General features: G+C 40.4%; 1 long non-coding RNA gene across 1 annotated transcript; it reads right to left on the bottom strand.

The window, feature by feature from the left end:
- Positions 1 to 703: 703 nt before the first annotated feature.
- LOC111926932 (uncharacterized) lies at positions 704 to 10,052 on the bottom strand. The gene is made up of 3 exons (XR_002863282.2): positions 9,954 to 10,052; positions 6,946 to 7,093; positions 704 to 2,603 (listed from the first exon to the last, which is right to left on the bottom strand). It is a non-coding gene; the product is annotated as an uncharacterized LOC111926932 (long non-coding RNA).
- Between the last annotated feature and the right edge of the window lie 455 nt (positions 10,053 to 10,507).

Raw genomic sequence — 10,507 nt, 5'->3', positions numbered from 1 at the left:
AATTTTTCATAAATCTGTTAAATAGTGGAGCTACTTGCTCTTTTAGATAAAGTTCCGGATACTTGAATATATCTTAATAAAATATTAAATTAAACATAGTAAAAATTCATATAAAAAAGGTGCCTTTCATGTTGAAAATATTTCTTTTACAGGTTTTTGTAGTGTAAGTAAAAAAAAAAAATTGACACTGTGACTACTGTAAACTGAGTTTACTCAAAAGAAATTTCATATTTTAGTCAGGAGATAAATATTGTCTGTATAATACTGTCTAACACTGGACATTTAATGACCTCTTGAAATTCCTATTCACTCAATTTGATGAAGCATTGCATTGGACCCAGAAATGCTATAGCAAAAAAAGATCCAACGTAAAAAAATCTTTGGTTTAATTACAGTTTTTTATCATATTGGAATTGCTGTAGAAATATGAAATTTTCTTTATAAAATATAATGTTTATATTATGTATCTGAAAATAGATAACTTTTAACTCCCCCTATTCTGCTAACTGGTCCAGCAAGCAAGCGTGACTTGTCACTAACACTCTCTGCTTTTCATTATTATTATTATTCATTATTTTCATTATTATTACTGTGTGACACCATCCCTTGTGCATGAAATGTATATTTACATGTAATTTACAATGAATAAATAAATGGTCATTAGTGACTTTGAGTAGCAATTTTTAATCTCAATAATCTTTAATTTTTTATATATATGATGGCAAATTCATTGAGGTTTTTGTTTTCCTTTTCTGTGTGAATTCAGTAGCTTGAATTATTTGCTTGCCTCTTCAAGGAAACAAATCTAGCAAAAAAACCCAACAAAACAAAACAACAACAACAAAGAAGTTATTTTATTTCTAATGAGAGTTATTTGATCTCTAGAATTCCTGAGTGTTTTCAGGACCAGCTGTGAGCCAAGGCTCCGGAGCTGAGCTTCAGAAGATTTCAGGAATCATTCTTAGTGCAGGGTCCACTTTCAATTTCTAGAATACTGGTGTGGGTGGCTCATTCTAAAACACTTCCAGAGCTCTGTGTCCCACTAGAGTGAGACCCAAGCAATGGCTGGGACTGTACAGAAACAGGAGCAGGGCCATGTGCTTGGTGGGATGCTCTGCTGCACATTTTGGAAAGCAGCTGATTCAGCGCTCTGGGGGATGTTTTTTTCTGTCCCAACTTGTTAAAAGTTACAGCAAACTGAACTCCTGAAACAGCAAATTAAATCAGACAGAACAAAACCATCAGAACCAGTGCAGCCCGGTGACATCTTTGGAAACAATCTGCGAAACCGGTAGTCTGGCATATGTAAAATATTGCTTAAGGACGGATGTGACATCCTTTGGCCAATACGCTGTGCCTACATCTTTGGGACTTGGGTGATTTGCTTATGTGGAGCCCGGTAGAAATAACTCCTGATACGAAGGACAACAGCAAGGGAAAGTGCGGCTTAACTTTCATCTGGAACTCCTGTCTGTCCTCAGGACTTTCCCAGCTGTATTTGCCAAGAGGCACCTCATGCTCGATGCCTCGAGAGTTAAATACATACAGGACTAGTTCTCTGGCCACATGTGAATCTGCTCATGTGCACTCCTCTCTTTGGCTGAACGGCATTTAAAGAGCAAATGTTCCCAATTCCTGCTTAACGGGAATACTTGTCCCTTGGAATCCGAATTTACAAATTCTCAAAGGATCATCGAAATCCTCCCACGCTTAGCAAAATTATTTTGGTGTCTGCAGTAACAGTGCACAGTTACGAGAAACTCCTCTGCTTTTTTCGTAAAAAAATAAAAAAATAAAAAAATGAAAAAAAATAAGGTGGGGAAGAGCAGGGCTCCTGGGAAACACGGAGTTAACATAAGCCGGTTTTGTTGCCAGGAGTAGGAAATAGCTCACTCCTGCAGTCAATTTGCCTAATTGATTAGAAGCCTGATTGCAGCGCCGAAGGAGGGGGTACCCGGGGGGGATGCGCTCGCACAGCGCCGGGGACTTTGCGCGGCGGCTTCACAGAAACGAGGGTTCCTCCTCCGGGAAATCATTTTCCACCATCCCTTCATTCTCTGGATCGGCTCCCCGCCCATCTCCAGCGGGAGAAACCTCCTCCTGCCCATCCGAGCGCTGCCTCCCGCAGTCGGTCAGGGTTTGCTGCCGGGGCGCTCCCGCTCCATCGCTGCTCCGAGGGAGGACCAGAAATGACAGCGGTCCCGAGGGCTGGAGTGGTTCTCTAATCCCCTCTCTCGGGATGCTGCCCTGGCACTTCACAGTACAGTAACCCAGCCCCTCGTCTGGCCTTTTTCAGCTTGGCTTCATTACTATTACCATGATAAAGACCAGCTTTCTTTTTCGACTTCCCTTTTCAAGTCTCTACTTGCTCTTGACTTTTCTGAATTTCTCTTTGAAACCTTGACACTTTGGTTGCTCTCCCAGACAGATCTAATTACAAGAGTTCAAATAAACCTTGGGGTTTTCTGTTGGGCTGGGAGGTGGGGGAGTGAGGAGAAAGCATGGATAACAGAGAGATGCTGTGAAGATTTGCTGGGAGAACTCCCCTCCTCCCATGGCTCTTCAGGTCTTCTCTGCAATTCTGAGGGCCCAGAGAGCTGCAGCTGTGGGACAAAATCCAACATCCAGGTTTAGCATAAAACAGAAATACTAAAACGTGAGCCTAGCAGGATAAACAGGAATTGGAGTTTCTGCCAACTGTTTCAGTGGGCAATACTCTGACTTCTTCCAATGAGACTTCACCATTCCTACCTTGGGAACAAATGTGATAACAGTCTAAGTTTTAAAAAGAAGAAAAACCCATGTGAAGGCTCATTCAAGGCTAATCACACTGTGAAACAGCATGGTGGCTTACAGTCTGCTACAGCACTCATTTGGTGCTGATGTGAATGAAAATGCCTTTTAATATTAAATATTAATCCTGTATCTCCAGGATTCACTGGAACTCCTGGACAGTTCCCAAACCCCAAACTAACCCACTCTCCTTAACTTGTCTGACTTACTGACCCCCATGTTGCTAGGATTGCAAGGTACCAAAAGAATAATGTATGTATTTCTGGAGCCCTTTATGAAAAGCTCTCTCTCTGATCCAGACATGGCAGAACTCAGATCTACTTTCCTGAGAGAAGCACGACTTCAGTCATGGTTCACCTGGGGGTGCTTTACAGAAATTCTCCTTTATGTCAGTACAAAAAAGGCAGTCAGCCAGGGAGGACAACACAGCCATCATCAAAACTCAGTGTAAAAAGGAGAGCTAGGACAGGGGTTATACTTTTACCCTGCTGACATTTGTAAATCACCTGGAACAAAGACACATGGGAAAACTGAGCCTAGACTCATCAGAATAATTATTTCTGTTATCACAAATTCAATGTTTAGTTCTGTCACTAGAGGTGCTAATACATTACTAGGAAGTCAGGCTGTATTTCTATCTGGAAGGTAGAAGTTGTTTCTCCTATTACTTCCCAACTCCTTTTCTTTTCCAGGCTGTAAGTCCTGTAATCCACACACTTCATCAGTGAGGCTCCTGGTTTAGTATTCTGAGGACCACTATTAGAAGCACTAGACACAGCTTTAATCCTTTTGACAAACTCTATTTGTATTCCTCCTGTATTAATCTTGGACTCCGTAATACATCATGCAGTGACAGAGTAGTGGATAATTTTATTAAACCTGTGGATGACACCAGGTGGGAAGAGACTGCCAGGAAGCTGGGTTTAGAATAAGAAATTATTTGGACAAATTGAGAGCACGGTCTGAAGCAGCAGCAGCAGCAGGCTATCCAGCACAGACAAATGCAAGGCAGTGCACACAGGCAACAATAATGCACTAGACGAAGCCAGGCTGCCCAGCAGCTGCTTAGAGCGTGAGATGAAAGCTGAGTAACCACCAAGCCTTGCAAGCTTTGCAAACCCAAGTGCTGCAAGAGGAACTAGAAGCATAAATCCAGGCTGGAAATCACAAAAGATAATAATTCAGTCATTATGCAGTGTTACATCTTCAAGGCTGTACCACATCCAGATGTGTGTGAGCTGCTTCAAGAGGGACACTGAACAGCTGAAGACAGCAATGAAGGTCAACAGAAGTTCAGAAAATGCAAGTAATTAAAATGGTGATAGCTTAAAAAAAAGAAAAAAAAAAAAAAAAGGCTGAAGAAACTATCATCTGCAAGCCTGAGCAAAGGAATTGATAGGGTTTTTTCTTATTTATTTAGTTACTGGGGAAAAATAATTAAAAAATAATTTAAAAAAAGAGGAATGGCTCTAGTTACAGGAAGAAGGTTAAAGTTCCAGGTTAAGAAATACACATTTTACAGGTAAGGAGATGGGGAATCTGGACCAAGTTTGACAGGGGAAGCAGGTCCCTGAGAAAAAAGTTCTATAAATATCTATTAATGATGAAAGGGTATTATCTGAGGCTGCACTGGAACACCAGTGGTTTAGATTATCTTTTCTTTAAAAGAAATGAACCTTCCAGATCTATGGTTCAAATAACCCAATAAACCTAAAACTTTTGCAGTTAATGGAATTTTCCAAGATCCAATCCCTTAAAAAAAAATGTACAGGTTCTGACAAGAGTCTCATAAACATAAACCAAAATATTTATGAGCTATGCTACTGATTCACCTGTATTTTAACATCCTCTACAAAAAGCTGTTATCTGTTCATATTTTATTGTAATATATTGGGAAAAAAATTTGTCTTGTTCTTAGCTAAGCAGAGTGCAAAAAGCCATAAACTCTAGAGAGACTTTTTAAAGGCCATTAGTCTACAGAAATTGCTTCTGAAAACACCATGAAGTCTATCAACAGTACTTGATCTTAAAATATGAAATTGACACTCCTAAACTGGGAGTGATTTCAGCTGAAGAGAACCATGCTCCCTAGTATGCTTTTCTGTTAATTCTTATGCCCAGAGATGGGGAAAAAAAACCGTCAAGGAATGACAGACTGATTTATTATACTAGAGTGTATACTAGATTACCAAAAATAGATGATGTATAAATAAATAAAATAATATCTTAACCTAATTTACATAAATGTTTTTCTTTACCTGTGACATATCAAATTATGTATTTCAACTACAGTTTATAAACATGAATCTAAGCATTCTTTTTCATTTTCTGCTTGAAAATATTACATAAAAAATCACATGATAATACTCCATGCTACAATTTTTTTTAAATTATGCAAATTTCCTGTGTATAAAACAATTCAGTTTGGTATCCCTTTTTTCTCTTTTTTAAAGTTTTTAAAACATACTGACACACTGGACCACATTCAACTCTTGTATAAAGCTAAATTTCTACCTGAATTTGGTGGATTTATAGTAATATCCAGTGTTACTTTTTCTTTTCTTTCAAGCAGAGAATAGACTCAAGACTACTGCAGTTACAAAGCACAATGAAGTTTTATGTCATTGATATTACATCTTTGAACTTTACTGTGAGATCACTCTGCACTTTACAGCAGGACAGTAGATAATTCTGTTGATTTTTTAACCCTGTTCAGTCTGAAGGATTTTTTGTACCCCCAGTAAATTCCCAAATTAATTTTCTGAGGCTTGAGCAATACTCACTGAGCTTGTTCATGATTTGACTGTGTCATCCTTCCATCACCCCACAGAAATTCTCTACCTGGTAGACAGCTCATTCAGTTCAGAATTATTAAAGTTTTATCTTTGGATCTCACCCTACCATAGATTATAAATTTCCAAACAGTTACTCCTAAGCATTGTAAATTAAATGCATATAGTCCCTATATGGATGACTACAGCAGTTTGTATTTTCTCCCTGAACACACTTTAACATGCACAGACAGGAGCAGGGACATGCTAGTTCAAAGGGAATTTTTGGCCTCTTGGGGGCACAGGAAAGTTTGGTTCCTTCAGCAACTGCAATTCCTTTACAGGATCCCTCCAATTTGGCTTTCAGCTACAGTAGCTCAAATCAAAAGCAACCTCTTGGTGCTAGCATGGATAGCAAGCAAAAGTAACACTGTATACACAAAATAAAAAATTTCAACCTGTGTGTCCTGGAGGTGTGTCCTGGTTGCTATGGGAGTGGTAATCATCAATTTCCTGGCTAGCATGGGATCCAAGTACCCTTCAACATAGCTTTAATGTTCTTTTTCACACTTGTAAAGGTACAGATTTTAGCTGTAGTTCAGGCATTCCCAAGTGAAATAAGCTCTTTTCCCTGACATTGGGCTAGGATGTTTAACTTAACACAGAACAAAACAAACAAACCCCAAACGACCAAAAAAAGAGTGAAAAAAGTTCAATAAAATAATAGTCACATTGTGATGAAACCCTTACAGTATTACCTTCAACATTTCCAACAACCCCCTGCCAGTACCCATTTAAACCGCTGGCTCAGTGTACCTGAGACAGCTAATTAAAAAAGGAAGTGGTCAAAGTCATGTTTTTTTTTTTCCTCTTTTTTTCTTTTTTTCTTTTTTTTTTTTTTTTTTTTTTGTAAACTTCAAAGGTGATCCCTCTCCTTCCTCCTCTTTACATTTTACTGTCTGGCTTTCTGCCCATCCTGCAGCTGTTGGCTGAGCCTGTCTTTCATGGCGTCAAACCTGCCTCCTCACGGTCCATAAAGTTACAGCAGAGATGGGGATACGCAGGTGTGGAAAAGCCAGAAGTGCAAGATGGGCCCGTTAATGATTTTTCTGGCACCCCATGCTGAGCTGCTGAAAAAAGGAGAGCAGCTCGCAGAAGGGAAGGGACTCTTTGTTTGCTGAGGTATTTGAGATTGTATTACTTCTCCCACAGCAAAGGTGTTGGGTTTTCACTTTAAGGGCTGTTTACAGAAATGATTCACCTTTTATACAGCTTTTAAAAAATGCTTTGAGGCTTTAATTGGACTCAGGATTTACATCACACCAGTATGAAAACTCTTACTTTTCATTTAAGCCCCCATTAAATCATTCGGTGATCTTACTCAGTGATAAGCAGCCGCCTCCCATTGTGTGGACTTCAGAGAGGAAAACAAAAATCAATCACCAGGGATTCATTTATGTCATAAACTTTCATCTGGAAATTTCTGCACCCATTTACATTTGGGCAGTGAAGGCAGAGGGGACCATCTGCTGAGAGAGAAAAAGGACAAAACGGGAAAAAAACACAAATATTTTTTGTTGTTCTTGAAATAACTGAAAAAGTTATTAAACTATACCTAAAACTCTTCTCTTTTAAAAGTCACTTAAAAGTCTGCTTTATTTTAAATGGTCCTCGAGCTGTGAACTGGGCCTAAAGAGCAACTTTTAGCACCTCCAGCTCAAGATTTTTTAGAAATAGGTGCTTAAAACTAATAGTCTACAGGAACCATTTCCCAAAACACACAAGTGACACATGATATTCTCCACCACTCATTAATTAATTAATTATTAATTAATGGGACTGGAATTTTCAGATCATCTGAACACCAAAGCACAGCCTAGATTTCACAAAATATTTAGTGCCCAACTTCAACTAGTTTTCCTATCTCCTTCTAGGAGAGAGGGCCTGAACAGCTGCTTGTGCACTTTAAATCTGTCCCTGAGCCCCTAATTAGGTGTCTGATGCCAGCACTTCTGCAACTTCTAGGTCCTAGATTCCCTACCACCCCAATCTTTAGGCATTTATTTTTTAACCTTGGGCCTTTACACCAATGTTTTAAAGCTGGGCAGCATTTTGGTGCTAAAAAAAAGAGTGAGCAAATAAGGACCGAGAGAAGCAGCAAGCGAGGAACATTTTGCAAGGGGATGGGAGGTTTAAAAGGAGTTAGAAAAGTGTCAGCTGCACTGTCATGCTCATACAGCAAAGGTTTAGAGAGGGAGGGATGTGTCTACACAAAGCTACTGGGCATTGCCCAAATCTCAAAGGTGCAAGTTCAGTTCTGCAGCTGCTTTTCCATCTAAATCTATGCCATGGTTTAACCCCAGCCAGCAGCCAAGCCCCACCAGCCATTTCACTCACTCCCGCACCAGCAGGATCAGGGAGAGAATCAGAAGGGTAAAAGAAAACTCATGGGTTGAGACAAAGGCAGCTTAATAAAGAGAAAGCCACAGAAACAAGAGAAGCAAAACAATAAATAAATTAATTTCCCAGAGGAAAAGTGTTCAGCCATCTCCAGGACAGCAGGCCCCATCACATGCAATGGCTACTTGGGAAGACAAAGGCTATCAGTCCAAATATTCCCCCATGTCCTTCTCACTCTGCTTTATACACTGAGCATGATGTTGTGTGGCCTGGAATGTCTCCTTGCTCAGCTGGGGTCACCTGTCCTGGCTGTGCTTCCTTCCAGCCTCCCATCAACCCCTCAACTTCCTCATCAGTGTGGCCATACCAAAAGCAGAAAAGGCCTTGGCTCTGTGCAAGCCTTCCTCAGCAATAAAAGAAACATCTCAACATTATTAACCTTGTGTTCAGCACAAATCCAGAACACAGCCCCATACCAGAGACTGTGAAGAAAGTTGATTCTACCCCAGACAAAACCAGCACAGCCTATATGATGGATGTGCCCCCTCTGACAAACAGCCATAGATGAATTTCAAGCTCCTGACTAGCTCACATAATTTTTTCCCCTAATACTTTTATTCTCACTAACAACTATTTCAGATGCAGCAATTCCTAGAAACTCAAAGCATGACTGGGAGCAGTTACAAGCCTGAAGTCAAGCAGTGCCAATTGTAAAAGAGCTGAATCCAGGTGCACGTTGCTTCTGTGACTGCTTCAGCAGTTGGTTGTGCCAGCTGGGGCACTTGTGAAGTTCTGAGGTAGCTGGACATCTCTTCAAGAGAGACCAGTGGGAAGCAGAATGGACCTTATTGTCTGCAACAGTGAAAAATGCAGTGTGGTCTTCTCCATGCCTGAGGTCAGAGATGGCATGACATGGCTTTGCTGACACACAAATGAATCGAGCACTCTTTCTAAAGGTATCAGGGAGTGGTATGCATGGATTTCTTGCTGCCCCTAAATCCAGTTCTGTTATCAGAATCCTAAGGGAACTTGGTACACATAAGATGCTGTCTCTCCTATTTTCCAGTAACTGCTGTGGAAACAGTGCCTGTTCCTTCAGCATGGAAATATAACACAAACTGCCCAACCCAGGACTGGTCTGTGACCTAAATAAACAACCAAAGCCCAGAAACCTAACTCAGGAACACAACTGTCAGAGTATTCTTGTAGGAAAGGAAATATGGAAAGAGACATAGAGAAGGTAACCACTCTCTATATTTTAACTAGAAACTTATTTCCCAGCTGTCAGAAGGAAGAGTAAGGTGAGCTCATGAATAATTGTTTTTGCAGGTTCCCTTGACCGCCAGACTGATCTTTGTCTATCCATCCTGCAGCAGTCTGCAATAACCTCCCCACTGTGTCAGCAGATAGATTTTTACAGCAAAGCACAAGAAACAAAATGGTTTCTAAAACCAAATGATCTCGATAGCCTTTGTGCTGCACTCACAAGTCATCTTGTAACATGAACTGGCCTTTCTCCTTACATTTGTGATGCCACAAAATGCCTTCCCACCTGTATGTATCATAGTTCCTGACAACTTCCCTGCCATCAGCTTTTCAGGAAAGAAGCTCTAACCTTAGAGCAGCTCTGGAGGGTCGTGAGCCAGTGCTCCCATAAGAAAATAATTTTTTTAAAAAAGCATATTAGAAACTGAAAAGCTGAGGGAGATTGGGCATGGGGGAGAGATGTTGCAGAATACTGTGGTAAATTATCTGCTGTGCCACAGGACTCCTCTATAGCCACCTGCATGCTGTACAGTCTTTTTGCACCACAACTCTTTTCTCTGGTGATGGAAGCAGTACAATAACAATAACTTTGTAGAAATGGCTACCAAGTGCAGTTCTGGTAAGGCAAATTGAAAAACCACAGCTTTAATTTCAGACACTCAGTAATGATAGAGCAAAATTCATCTGAGAAGAGCCAGCAAGGGCTGGGGTTTTCACACTTACCATAGGAAAAATTTGCTCAGTTTCTTTTTGGGGCTTTGTGTGTTTATGAGAATGAGGCTGCCGTCGGTAGGGTGCTGATCTGAGCAGTCTGGCTGGGTGCTGTGGGAAGAAGAAAGAAAACAAAGCCAGAAGCATGCATTTTCTTAATGGAATATTCAACTCATGATAGTTTATTTGCCCCTTGATGTGCCATCCCAAAATTCATCTTCCCCTGGAAGTAAGTAACTGACATAAAATGCAGGAATGTTTTAGAGATTATATTTTCCTTATTGAAGCCAATCTCCATTACTTTGGAAGAAAAAAGACTTCTGAGAGGACCCCACTATGTTTTACCATTTATGCTTCAGTCTCTTTTCATCCTATGTATTTTCTTTCCATAGAGCTGTATTCTGCACTAATTTACCTTCAATGGAAGTAGAGAATAAATGATTCAGTGCTGGCAAAACAGATCCAGTTTTACAAGGGCATATCTGAAGTAGCCCTTCCATGTTATGTCTCAGCCAAAACAAGTGGAATTTACCAGCTACAGGAGGTCCTGTCCCCTCCTCCTAATA

This window comes from Cyanistes caeruleus, chromosome 2 (assembly GCF_971803275.1).
Source record: "Cyanistes caeruleus chromosome 2, bCyaCae1.hap1.1, whole genome shotgun sequence".
Classification (NCBI taxonomy): domain Eukaryota; kingdom Metazoa; phylum Chordata; class Aves; order Passeriformes; family Paridae; genus Cyanistes; species Cyanistes caeruleus.
This window is presented reverse-complemented; position numbering and strand designations above follow the sequence as displayed.